This window comes from Felis catus, chromosome C2, assembly GCF_018350175.1.
Source record: "Felis catus isolate Fca126 chromosome C2, F.catus_Fca126_mat1.0, whole genome shotgun sequence".
NCBI lineage: Eukaryota > Metazoa > Chordata > Mammalia > Carnivora > Felidae > Felis > Felis catus.
Genome location: NC_058376.1, coordinates 28667914 through 28682876, shown reverse-complemented (window position 1 = coordinate 28682876; position 14963 = coordinate 28667914).

Sequence of the window (14963 nt, the reverse complement as noted above, 5' to 3'; positions counted from 1 at the left end):
AAAGAAACCATAAATACAACTAGCAGTAAGGTTGACTTTTGATGTTGTGTCCTACAGATTACTCAGGAAAGATTGCTTAAATACCAACAAACAGGACAGGTCAAGTTCCAGAGAACAGTCTATGTTAGAATGTGCAAGCAAGATCAGGTGGCTGCAACTAAGGAAGAAGAGTGTGGAGATAAGGAGCCAAGGAAACATAGAAAGGGATTAACAGAGAAGAAACATGACTGAAATGCTCAACCTAGCAGAAATATGCAAGGACACCATAACTAAATTGTTAGAATACATAAAGAAGTTAGGGAAATATATTAGCCCATGAAATAAGAAATGGACAAACCGGATGCCTGGGTGGCTCAGTCGGTTGAGCGTCTGACTTCAGCTCAGATCATGATCTCACAGTCCATGAGTTCGAGCCCCACGTTGGGCTCTGTTGTGACAGCTCAGAGCCTGGAGCCTACTTCAGATTCTGTGTCTCCTCTCTCTCTCTCTCTCTCTCTCTCTCTCTCTCTCTGCCCCTACCCCATTCATGCTCTGTCTCTGTCTCAAAAATAAATAAACATTAAAAAAAAAAGAAAAAACAAAAGAAATGGACAAAGGAAGATTAGTACTTCAGAAGTCAAAGATATGTGAGAGCATCTATCCCTGCACACACAAATTACACCATAAAGATTTGCTGAATGAAGAAATTAATGAATAAATAAGTTAATGGAAAAACTAAAAAGATTGGCAACAGTTTTATTCTGTTCAACTTTAAATTAATATGGCTACATAGTATCCACTCTTCATCTAAAACTTCTACTTTTTTAAACGGTGCATGAATTATCTCATATATTCACCCAAATGTCTCCAGACAAGAGTTATTTTACAAAAGTAAACAATTTTCCCTTGGAAAATTAAATAGAACCAATAGAAACTTTATGAAAAGCACTTGTAAGCATTAAGAATTAGTTTTCTTTCACTACTGTCTTATTTCTCAGTGTCTTCTCTCAACAGAGAAGGTATTAATCTGCTCAATTGTATCCTGGAACGATATTTTTACATTTAATCAAACATACAGCACATGCACCAAGCATATCCTCACTAAAGGCTATACCTTAATAAAGACAGTACAACATACTTCTATAACCTGGCAAGGTAAAGCCACAAGACGAATAGATTAAAAGATAACTGAGTAATTGTTAAAATACTCTGAGACGATAGGAAGGAAGATTATATCTGGAGGACAAAATTATGGTATATCTCATAGGTATATCTTCAATTTAATACAATAATAAAGAAGATTTTACTTTGAGTCAGGAGACAAGGGTTCTAGTTCTGTGGCTCTTTTTGTATTCTAGGACAAGCATTTTAATATATTTGTGCTGGAGTGTTGCAGTTCTTGTTTGCATTCTTTACCTTCCTCACTTCCTAGGTGGCAGCCATAGTCATCTTTTAAAAACATAAACTAGGGACACCTGGGTGGCTAAGTTGGTGAAGCATCCAACTCTTGATCTCAGCTCAGGTTTTAATCTCAGGGATGTGAGTTCAAGCGCCACAGTGGGCTCTGTGCTGGATGTGAGGCCTACTTCAAAAAAAAATTTAAAAACATAAACCAAACCATATCACTTCCTTCCTTAAAACTCTTCAACAGTTTCTTGTTACAATTGGAATAAAATCTAACCCATTCCCCATGACCTTCATCAGCCTATGAACCCTGCCTACCTCTCTGAACTAACGTCTTTCCACTTTTCCCCTCATTAACCATTCTCGGCTTGCTTTATATTCCTTAAACTCTGAAAATTTCATAATTGCTGTCTGTCTGTCTAGAACACTGAGCCCAGGTGCTCCTGTGGTTGGTTATTTCTTGTCATTTAGGTGTCAGCTCAAATGCCACTTCCTTGAAGATGACTTGCTTGAATTTGTATCATACAATTATGACTTTTCTTTATAAAACTTCCCTCTATTGGAATTTTTTTAATTGATAGACATAGGTAGAAACCATATGAGCAGGGCAGGATAAAGGGAGACAGAGAAAGATAGAATCCCAAGCAGGCTCCACACTCAGCAAGGAGCCTGACACAGGTCTGGATCCCAGGACCCTGGGATCATGACCTGAGCCAAAATCATGAGTCAGACACTCAACCGACTGAGCCACCCAGGTGCCCCGAAACTTACCACTATTGAAAATCATATATTTTTCACTATTTATGTGTTTGTATACACTATGTGTCTCTCCTATAAAACATCTCCATGACTACCTTATTCATCACTGGAGTCTCTGGCTCATAGTTAATGCTCCTTAAGTATTTGCAGAAGAAAGAAAAGACAGAAGGAGGATGAAAAGAATTTTAAAAATAGAAAATACACTGGAAATAACCATTACTTAGATACCACACCATACTTAAATGCTAACAAATACCACAGACTTACTATGACCTAAAGGAACTCCATATACTATTATTTTCATTTGCTTCATATTTCAGTAAAAACCGAACAATTCAAAGATTTTTGTGCATATATAGATGAGTGAGTGTGGATACGTGTTTTAATTGTCACGGTTTATTTGGGTGCAACTAGGATAGAAAGAAACATGAGACACCCCCAGAGCACATTCAAGATGTCAGCCTTTACAAACCCATGTGCTACTCCTCTAAATTACACTCCTCCAGCTGGCTTGATTAATTTTGAAGTGGCTAAGCTAACAGTGCCAGATCACACCCAAGCAGTATAAAACGGTATAAGAACACAATAAAACAGTAATAAACAATAGATTATTTCAGTGGCATATGGCAGATACATAGTTGAGCCAGCCTCAAATGCAACCTTTGGATTCTGCTTAAAAATCAGTGTCTGAATTATAGATTTAGCATTCAAGGCATTCTTTGTAAGCATTAAGCAATTATTCCAAAGAGAAGAAAGGGAGGGCCAGATAAAGGAGAAAAAGAACACACACTGGTCATTGGAGAAGTAAGATAAACTAGAATTAGGGAGTAGAATTAGTGAGCATGCATGGCAATCTACAAGGGACAATATAAAATGCATAAACACATTCAAAAGGAAGGGATGGCAACAAGTAGACTAATACATATGAAGGAAAATACAAATAAAGAAAACGAGAGGAAGCAGAGCAAAAGAGAAAGAATAAAAAACAAACTTTAAATCCTCTCCTATCTGGGTATAAAAATCACATCTTTTCCACTTAAATTATGACAAAAATCTCATGTTGCACATTAAAGAGAGTTTGGAAATATGTTGCTGAAATCTTACCTACACCATTCTCAGGTAAAATTCCTCTCTCCAGGGGCGCCTGGGTGGCTCAGTTGGTTGGGCGACCGACTTTGGCTCAGGTCATGATCTCACAGTTTGTGGGTTTGAGCCCCGCGTCGGGTGCTGTGCTGACAGCTCAGGGCCTGGAGCCTGCTTCGGATTCTGTGTCTCCCCCTCTCTCTACCCCTCCCCTGCTCACGCTCTGTGTCTCTCTGTCTCTCAATAATAAATAAACGTTAAAAAATTAAAAAAAAATCCTCTCTCCAGAATATGTTTTCCCCATTTTCTCAATCTCCAACTATCTTCTTCTAGGGAAGGGATGCTTCAGAAGAATGAGTAGTAGTCAAAATTGCTGAGATTAAAGCTTCTAAGTGAAGACCCCAGAGTACTACCTTTTTTTTTTACCTCCTAATACCCTATTTATGAACTTTATTTCAAGGGAAACAAGGCTTCCCCAGTATCAAGGGAGAGACTGCACAGCTAGAAACTGATAATCAATAATAATTTTTTTTTTTTCCCAGAAGGTTCTTGACCTTTTCATCCCAATGGCTACTCACATGTTTTTAAGTAAGAGTCTCATTGATGGATAGTTTTTGATGATGCAAGCAATCTGAATAAAATTAATTGTTAACATACTGAAACACTTCAAAACAATCTGTAATAGGGTTGATGTTAGCAAGATGACCCAGCCTTTGTTTAATGCTCAAAAGCACAGATTTAACAATGATATATGGACCAAAATATCTTTATGTGAATTCCAGAATCCAATCAAGAAGTTGCAAGGCCCTAGGCAAAAATAAAGCCGAGAACAGCTACACTGAAACAGGTCAGAAGCGTAATTTCACTTTACCTGCATCAGACTTTCCCCCAAGCCAGCACAACACAAGACTCAATACCAGGAGACAGCACCTCATCCTGAGACCACTCTCTTAAGGGGAAAGTGAAGAGTGGAGCATCCCTCTAATGTTCTGGCTTATTGGAGAGCTGCCTGAGGAACTGGTTTCTGTCTCACTCATTTGGAGGACTGACAACACCAGTATACTCTCCATGCCTGCGGACTTCTGAAAACAAAGGACAGCAGTTGCAGCCAGCATAGCTCAGCACAACTGGCAGAAGTAGCACAACTTGAAGATTCTCCCTTAGAAGGGAGTGAGAGGAGTAGAACTGGAACATGTGTCTGACATTCCAGCTCTGTTAAAGACTACCCAAGGGATGACTTCTGTCTCATCTCATTGGGAGCACTGATAGAACCAACATAGTTTGGATGTCTGGGGACTTGCTAGAAGATAGGAAAGAGATAGGTGGTTTGCTATGATCAGTACAGTATAGCATTGATCAAGAGAAGGTGCACAACATGATGCTACTCCCTCAAGAGGGCAGGAAAAGAGGGGCGCCTGGGTGGCTCAGTCGGTTGGGCATCTGACGTCGGCTCAGGTTATGATCTCATAGTCCATGAGTTCTAGTCCCACGTCGGGCTCTGTGCTGACAGTTCAGAGCCTGGAGCCTGCTTCAGATTCTGTATCTCCCTCTCTCTCTGCCCCTCCCCTGCTCGTGCTCTGATTCTCCCTCTCTTCCAAAAAACTAAATAAACATTAAAAAAAATTGTAAAAAAGAGGGCAGGAAAAGAGTAGAATATGTGTCCTGAGTTCTAACTTTTCAGTGGGCTGCCTGAGGAAGCTGGTATGTAACATAGGGTGCTGGTAGGTATACTGTGGATATCTAGTGGCCACTGAGAACAAGGGAAAGCTGGGCAGCTTTCTTTTGTAGAACTAGAGAACTGCAGTTCCACAGACAGATAGCAGAGACAGCAGAAGATTGCAAGCTCCTGAAATAGAAACCAGCAATTGAGAAACTGCACACATAGGCCCAGAGAAGTTGTACTATCTGCCAAAAAGATTTCAGATGCTGTCAGAATTTCTAGCTGGGCTGATTGGTGAAGGTCTTATACAGTACAAAGCCAGTCTGTAAAGACTGGGAGAGGTGGCCACTTTTTAAATGCAAAAATCCCAATAAAAAAGTTATAAAATACCTGAAGAAAGAAGGGAACATGGCCCATCAAAAGAACAAACATAACCCCCAGAAAACAAACCCATAGAAACAAAAGTATATGAATGAACTGAATAAGAATTCAAAATAACCATCATAAAATGCTTGATGAGCTCAAGAAAACAATGAGTGAATGAGTAAAAGTATCAACAAAGATAGAAAATATTTAGAAAGAACCAAACAGAAATCTTACAGATGAAGTATGAATAACTGCACTGAAAAATTACTAGAGGTGTCCAACAACAGATACCTTCAATCAGATGAAAGTATAAGCAAACTTGAAGATAAGTCATTTGAAATTATCCAATAAAAGAAACAAAGAAAAAAAGAAATAAAAATAAGAAAATCCATGAGATTTATATAACATGATCAAAAAAGACCAATACACCCAGTTTAGGAGTCCCAGAACAAGAAGGCAGAGAGAAATGGCAAAAAGCTCTTTAAACAAATAATGGTCAACAACACCCCAAATCTAGGAAGAAAAATAACATCTAAATACAACAAATCCAATAGATTCCAACTAGAATGAATCCAAAGAAATCCAAACAAAGGCATATTTTTTTAATCACACTGTCAGAAGTCAAAGACTAAGAAAGAATTTTGAAAACAGCAAAAAAAAAAGACTCATCATATACAAGAGAATCCCACAAGACTTGTGATATTATAATTAATAAGAAATATATATTTGGTGTTTGTCCCCATTTCTGGCACAGAGCTCATAAAATTCTTGAAAATTCCTAAGTGATGAAAAGGCTAGAGGCATCTTTTGTTACGTTAGTGATGTGAATTTGGATCCCTAAAGAAGGGCTGGTTGCCAGTGGAGCCAATCATGTAATTAAAGGGTTGGAACTTTCAGTTTTACTCCCCAAACAACAGAGGTCAAACAACAGTGGCCAATGAGTTAATCAATCGTGCTATATAAGGAAGCCTCCACAAACCCCTCCAAAAATGGGGTTCAGAGAGCTCCCAGATTGTTGAACATATAGAGATTTTAGGAGAATGGCACACCTGAAAAGGGCATTGAAAAATCCATGATCTTTCCCCATACCTTGCCTTATGCACCTCTTCCTTCTGGCTGATCCTGAGTTATAACCTTTTATAATAAACCAGTGATCAAACTAGTGAAATATTTCTGAGTTCTGTGAGCCAGTCTAGAAAATTAAATGAACCTGAGGAGGAGGTTATGAGAACCTCTGATTTAACAATGTCAGAAACTCCAGAAGGGGGTCACTAGAGCCCCCAAATCTATAGCTGGTTGGTCAGAACTACAAGTAATAACTTGAGTTTGTGACTGGCATCCGAAGTTGGGATAAGTGGGTGCAGTAGGACTAAACTTTAACCTGTGGTGTCTGATGCTCTTTCCAGGTAGATAGTGTCAATACTGAGTTGAGGGGCGCCTGGGTGGTGCAGTCGGTTGGGCGTCCGACTTCAGCCAGGTCACGATCTCGCGGTCCGTGAGTTCAAGCCCCGCGTCGGGCTCTGGGCTGATGGCTCAGAGCTTGGAGCCTGTTTCTGATTCTGTGTCTCCCTCTCTCTCTGCTCCTCCCCCATTCACGCTCTGTCTCTCTCTGTCCCAAAAATCAATAAACGTTGAAAAAAAAAATTTATTAAAAAAAAAAAATACTGAGTTGTATTCTTGGAAACCCTGCTGGCGTCTGGAGAATTACTTGGTGTTGTGCAGGAACCCCACACCCCCAAACACATACACACAATGCAATTGCAGCCATAACCAAAAGAAGATTATAAGTGAATTTCCCAGCAGAAACATTGCATGCTAGGGGGAGTGGTATGAAACATACAAAGAGCTCAAAAAAAAAAAAAAAAAAAAAACTGCCCACCAAAAATATTATACCTGGCAAAGCTATTCTTTAGAAGTGAAAGAGAGAGAAAGACATTCTCAGACAAACATGAGGAAGTTTATCACTAGACCTGCCTTACAAGAAATACTTTCAAATGGAAACAAAAGAGCATTAGATAGCAATACAAAAGTATGAAAGTTGCTGGCAAGTGTAAATATACAAATAGAGAATACTATAATGCTGCAATGTTGGCATATAAGTCATTTTTAATTCTGGCACACAGACTAATGACAAACTATTTAAAGAAACTATACCTGAAAAATTGAATAATAAAGGCCATATACAACAAACCCAAAGCAAATATCATATACAATGGTGCAATATGGAAAGGCTTTCCTCTAAGATCAGGAACAACACAAGGGTACCCATTCTCACCACTCATATTCAACCATAGTACTGGAAGTACTGGGTATAGCAGCTACAAAAGACAAAGAAATAAAGGGCATCCAAATAAGAAATCAAGGAGTAAACCTGTTGTCATTCGCAGATGTCATCTTATATACAGAAAATCCTAAAGACTCAAGAAAAAAGACTGTTAGGAGTAATCAACTAATCAACAAATTCATTTAAGTTTCAGGGTATAAAATCAACATACAGAAATCAGTGGCATTTCTACACACTAATAATAAAACATCTGAAAATAAATTAAAAAAAAACTATCCCACTCATAATAGCATAAAAAACAAGAAACAGGAATAAATTTAACCAAGGAAATGAAAGAGCTCTGCAATGAAAACTAAAAGACTTTGTTGGAAGACACAGACAAATGGAAAGATAACCCAGGTTCATGGATTGAATGAATTAATGTTAAAATGCCCAAGCTATCCAAAATAATCCATAGATTCAATGCAATCCTCAATAAAATACCAATGACATCTCTCACAGAAATAGAAAAATATTTCCTAAAGTTTTTATGGAACCACATAAAAACCTGAATAGATAAAGAAATATTGAGAAAGAAGAAGAAAGCTGGAAGTGTCAGTATTCTGATTTCAAACTACACTACAAAGCTATAGTAATTGAAATAGACACACAGTAAAAATAGATATGCAGACCAATGGAAATTTACCTTACTTTACGCTATCAACTTCACACAATCAACTCAACATGGATTAAAGACTTAAGCATAAAACTATACTGAAACAATAAAATTCCCCCAAAAAACCATAGGGAAAGATTTTCATGACATTGATGTTTGTAATGATTTTATGAATATGACACCCAACACACAGACAACAAAAACAAAAATAAATGGGTCTATGTCAAGGTAAAAAGCTACTGCACAGCAAAGGAAACAATCAAAACAGTGAAAAAGACAGCCTTCAGAATGGGAGAATATATTTGCAGACCATATATCTGATAAAGAGTAAATATCCAAAACACATAAAGAATTCCTACTATTCAACAGCCATCAATCAATCAATCAAATAATCTGAGGAGAGAACTTGAGTGGACATTTCTCCAAAGAAGATATATAAATGACCATTAGGTATATGAAAAGATGCAAAGCAAAACCATAGTGAGGTATCACCTCACACCTGTTTGGATGGCCACTATGAATACACACATATGTGCATACACACACACACACACACACACACACACACACACACACACACACACTAACCAGTGTTGGTGAGGATATGGAGAAAATTGGATCCTTACATATTATTGGTGGGAATGGAAAATGGTAAACTACTATGTAAAACAATGTGGAGTTCCCTCAAAAACTTTAGAACTACCATATGATTCAAAAATCCCACCTTTGGGTATTTATCCAAAATAACTGAAATCAGGAACCTGAAGAGATATTTGCATTTCTGTGTTTATTGCAACAATAATAAAGAGGTAAAAACAACCTAAATAAATATTGACAGATTAATTTTTAAAATGTGGTATAATAGAAAATGGAATATTATTCAGTCATAAAAATAGAAAGAAACCCTGTCACATGCAACAACATGGATGAATATTAAGGAAATTATGCTAAGTGAAATAAGTCAGTCACAGACAGGCAAATAATACGTGGTTCCAGGTATATGTAGTGCAGTCACTTATATATGACTATCTAAAATAGTCAAATTCACAGAAACAAGAAGTAGAATGGTGGCTACCAGGTGCTGATGGCAGGGGAAAATGCAAAATTGCTGTTCGATTGGTTTAGAGTTTCAGTCATGCAGATTGGAAAAGTTCTAGAGATCTGTACAACGCTGTGCCTGTCATTAACAATACAGAACAGACAGCCCTGTGTTGTACTTAAAATTCCGTGAAGAAGGTAGGTCTCATCTTATGTGGTATTTTCTAACATTACTGTTTAAAAATTGCAATTTGTAGCAGTCACGGAAAAAGGATTTCCTTACTTTATTTGTAGATATGAAAGAATCTTTTCATCTATACTGTGTTTTTTATTTATATGCACAGTTCAATGACAAAAAGTAATCATTGTAAAATTACACAATTGGCAAACGTGGCAGTTTATAGTAGGAAATACTGATCATCATATGCTAACTGCAAAATAAAGATTTCCTAATCTCAACTCCCTACTTTATACTAAAAATGTAAAATTACAAAGTCAAGCTTTCCATTCCCAGCTGAAGCATAAATTCCAGAGCCATTCCATTCTTTGGGGGGGGGGGGGGAAGGAGGGATATGTGCTCAAATATAAGATAATACATATTTTATCTCCCTGGAGGACGTTCTGTCCTCAAAGAGAGAACCCATCACAATATAAATCATAATACAATGATAGTCAAAGGGACTTCCACAGATAATTGTCTTACATCTGAATTGCCCCAGTCTGATGGACAGCAGCTCAAAAGTGTATATGCACTGCAGATTGTTGTACTTAAAGAGTCCTTTGTGTTTTCTTCATATTTTAAAATATTACTACTGAGGGGCGCCTGAGTGGCTCAATTGGTTGAGCGACCAACTTCAGCTCGGGTCATGATCTGGCGGTTTGTGAGTTCGAGCCCCGTGTCGGGCTCTGTGCTGACAGCTCAGAGCCTGGAGCCTGCTTCTGATTCTGTGTCTCTCTCTCTGCCCCTCACGTTCTGTCTCTCTCTGTCACTCAATAACAAATAAACTTAAAAAAAATAAACATTTAAAATATTACTACTCACCCATCAAGCATAGATTCCATTGTCCACTTCTCTCACAGTCTTTCATACAACACAAAACCTTTAATCTTGACATTAGAATATTCCAACCAAATAAAATTGGGACTTGCTCACATCCATACTTTTCTCATATGATCATGGCAAAATGAGATATGAGCAAATAACTGGTGAGTCCAATTCAACATGGACTCAATAAAATTGCGAAGAGGTAGGAATCTATAGTTCATGGGGAAATTTTGGGAAGAGCTCATGGTGAAGCTAATGAAAATATTCATATATTCATCCCCATGAGTTAGGAAAACCATGCCGTTCTGGTCTTCGCTATGTCCCCAGGGTTCCGCGAGTGTTCACCAAAAATTCCCTCAGGGCGCCTGGGTGGCTCATTCGGTTGAGCCTCTGACTTCGGCTCAGGGCATGATCTCACAGTTCATGAGTTCGAGCCCCACTTCGGGCTCTGTGCTGACAGCTCAGAGCCTGGATCCTGCTTCAGATTCTGTGTCTCCCTCTCTCTGCTCCTTCCCTGCCCATGCTCTGTCTTTCTCTGTTTCTCAAAGATGAATAAATGTTAAAAAATTAAAAAAAAATTCCCTGAATGAAGGAGTAATGTCCAAGGTTATATGAATCCGGTTGATAAAAGGGTACATGCCTTGACAGTGTACTAAAATACTAAGCAAACAGCTCTTTATATACATAGAAATATTCATGATGTTCAATATTATGAAATGTACATACTCAGAGCCAGTGTCAGTCTATAAAATTTAAGTATTCACATAGAATTTATTCACTTCTGTTTTCTTCATAAAAGGCATTAAGACTTAATCAGAGAATATCAAAGAATCAAAGAATAAAAGATAATTTATTTCTTCCATAATTTTACCAAATGGTGAAGTCTTCATTGCACAATGCTACCGCTACTAATGTGATGTTAAGACAGAACCTTAAAGTTCATAGATAAAGACCACCATAGTGTCTAAGATTGTATAATCTGCGAAAAAAAATTGTATTCAGGTTTTAAGCTTAAAATCAAATCTTGTCAGATTAAAAATCCAGTTATCCAGTGTTTTATCTTCTGTAAACATTTCTTTAAATGATCTCAAATGAATGAATTAATTCTCACAATTTATGCATTGTTAGGATTGTCCAGTATTTTCATCTCAAGTAAATAACCATATTTAATCATGCCAATAGCTGTTACAAACCTTTACCATTCTTCTTTAAATCACTTAACTGGACTCACCCACTCATGTTTTAACAGATGGCATAGCCTCCTACCTCACAGAGAAAATAGCAACCATCAGTCATAAACTCCACCTCCTATATTATCTGCATGTTCTCCAGATTTCCCTCCTTCCCTTCTGTCCCAGAGGATGCCTTCCCTTTCTTCCAAAGATAACACCTTTATTTGTATTCTTGATTTCATCCCCCCCACCCCGCCTTTCCTGTCTTCTTCTCTTCATGCATTCCTTCAATAAATGTTTTTTTGACTGCCTTCTAGCACCAGGATATTCTAAACCTGGGCATACAATGTTAAACAAGACAAGTGAAGCTCCTCTCCTCATGGATTTACCATTCTATTGTGTCTTGAAAGGCCTTTTTAATGTCCATCTCCTTTTATATCTTCAATATATCCCCTCTTGCTGACCCTTCCTTTTCAGCTTCTAAACCTGTTTAAACTTATCCTCATATTTAAAATTCATCTGCTCAGGGTATCTGGGTGGCTTCGGTCAGGAATTAAGCTTCTGACTTCGGCTCAGGTCATGATCTCATGGTTCATGTGTTTGAGCCCCGCAGTGGGCTCTGTGCTGACAGCTCAGAGCCTGGAGCCTGCTTCGGATTCTGTGTCTCCCTCTACTCTCTCTCTGCCCCTTCCCTGCTTGCATTCTGTCTCTCTATCAAAAATAAATAAGATAATTTAAATTAAAAATTTTTTTTAATTAAATGCATCTGCTCAAGAAAGAGAAATGGAGAAATTGAGAAAACAATTCCATTTATGATGACACCAAAAATAATAAAATACCAAAGAATAAACTTAAGCGAACAGACGAGAGATCTATACCCTGAAAACTATAAAATGTTGATAAAAGAAATTAAAGGCAACACAAATAAATGGAAAGATATTTCATGCTCATAGATTGGAAGAATAAATATTTTTAAAATTCCAATATTACCCAAAGACTCTAATCTATTGATTTAATGCAATTCCTATCAAAATACCAAAAGCATTTTTTTTTTTTGGAATTGAAACAAACAATCCTAAAATTTGGTTGGACTCACAAAAGACCCAAATGGTCAAAGCAATCTTGAAAAAGAAGAACAAAGGTGGAGGTATCACAATTCCAGATTTCAAGTTATATTACAAAGCTATAATAATCAAAACAGTATGGTACTAGCATAAAAATGGACACATATCAATAGAACAGAACATAAAACTCAGAAAAAAAACAAGATTATATGATCAATTAGTCTTCAACAAAAGAAGCAAGAATATGCAATGGGAAAAAAGACAGTCTCTTCCACAAATGGTGTTGAGAAATTTGGACAGCTACATGCAAAAAAAAAAAAAAAAAATTAAAGTGGACCACCTTCTTACACCATACACAAAAATAAACTCAAAATGGATTAAAGACCTAAATGTGAGACCTGAAATGATAAAAATCCTAGAAAAGAGCACAGGCAGTAATTTCTCTGGCATCATCCATAGCAACATCTAGATGTGTCTCCTGAGGCAAGGGAAACAAAAGAAAAAATAAACTATTGGGACTACATCAAAATAAAAGGTTTTTGGACACCTGCATGGCTCAGTCATTAAGTATCTGACTTTGGCTCAGGTCATGGTCTCATGGTTTCTGAGTTCCAATCCCACATCAGGTGAGCTTGAGCCCTGCTTCCAGTGAGCAGGAGCCCTGCTTCAGGTAAGCCCTGCTTCTCTCTTTCTCTCCCTCTCTCTCTCTTTCTCTCTCTGTCCCTTGCTCACTTGTGCCCCCTCTCTCTAAAAAACAAACAAACACACAAACAAACAAACAAGCAAAAGTCTTCTGCATAGCAAACAATGACTGAAAGACAACTTACTGAATGGGAGAAGATATTTGCAAGTGATATAAGAACTATACAACTCAATACCAGAAAAGTAATAATAATCCAGTTAAAAAATGTGTAGAAGACATGAAGAGGTATTTCTCCAAAGAAGACATCCAGATGGCCAACAGACATATGAAAAAATGCTCATCACTCATCAACAGGGAAATGCAAATCAGAACCACAATGGGGTATCACCTCACACCTGTCAGAATGGTTAAAATCAAAAACACAAGAAACAAGTGTTGGTGAGGATGTGGAAAAAAGGAATCCTCGTGCACTGTTGGTGGGAAGCAAACTGGTGCAGCCACTGTGGAAACAGTATGGAGTTTCATGAAAAAGTTAAAAATAGGATTACGATACGTTCCAGTAATTGTGCTACTGATTATTTACCCGAAGAATATGAAAACACTAATTTGAAAAGATATATATACCTCTATGCTTATTGCAGCATTATGTATAATAACAAAAATATGGAAGCAGCCCAAGTTTTCATCAATTGATGAATGGATAAAGAATAGACATAAGGGGTGCCTGGATGGCTCAGTCTGTTAAGCCTCTGACTCTTGATTTTGGCTTAGATCATGATCCCACAGGTTCATGGGTTCAAGTCCCATTTCAGGCTCCGAGTTGACAGTGTAGAGCCTGCTTAGGATTCCCTCTCTCTCTCTGCCCCTCTTCCTTCTCTCTCTCTCTCTCTCTCTCTCTCTCTCTCTCTCTCTCTCTCCCTCTCTCTCTCTCTCTCTCTCTCAGAATAAATTAATAAATTTTGAAGAAAGGATATAGATATAGATACCCAATGGAATACTACTCAGCCATAAAAATGAATGAAATCTTGCCATTTGCAACAACACAGAGAGAGCTAGAGAGTATAATGCTAAGTTAAATAAGTCAGAGAAAGACAAATACCATTTGATTTCACTCAGATGTGGAATTTAAGAAATAAAACAAGCAAAGGAAAAGAGAGAGAGAGAGACAAACCAAGAAACAGACTCTTAAGCATAGAGAACAAACTGATGTTACCAGAGGGAAGGCAGGTCTGGGGATGGGTGAAATAGGTGAAGGGGATTGAGGGGACACTTAGCATGATGAAGGCTATACATTACTATGTATAGAATTGTTGAATCACTATATTGTACACATGAAACTAATATAACACTGTTAATGTACTGAAATTAAAATTTTTTAAATAAAAATAAAAAAGAATATGTAATAATACATATTTTTTTAAAAGCATGAGTTCATTTTGCTGATCTTGAAACTATGTGTCTCCAACCCTTACTGCTACAATTCTAGAATCAGCTGTAATTTGTTTCCACTTTCACTACATTTTTTAACTCCTCACTGCACAGCAATTTTATTTTGCTTTCTATAGTCTAGTGACCTATTGTTTATACTCAGCTTTTGGCATAGTTTTCCTTTCTTTGAATTCTCATAAATTCCAGGACAGAATATAGTTTAACTTCTCCACAGTTTTTGCTGCCATTTTTCTCTGCCTGTACCTTTACTGCTTGACTCCCCGAGATTCCTATATTGGCTTTCCTTTCTCATTCTATCCATTTTCCCTGAAACACCCTGCCCATGCCCATGATTTCAACTCCCACCTATGTGCTCATGACTC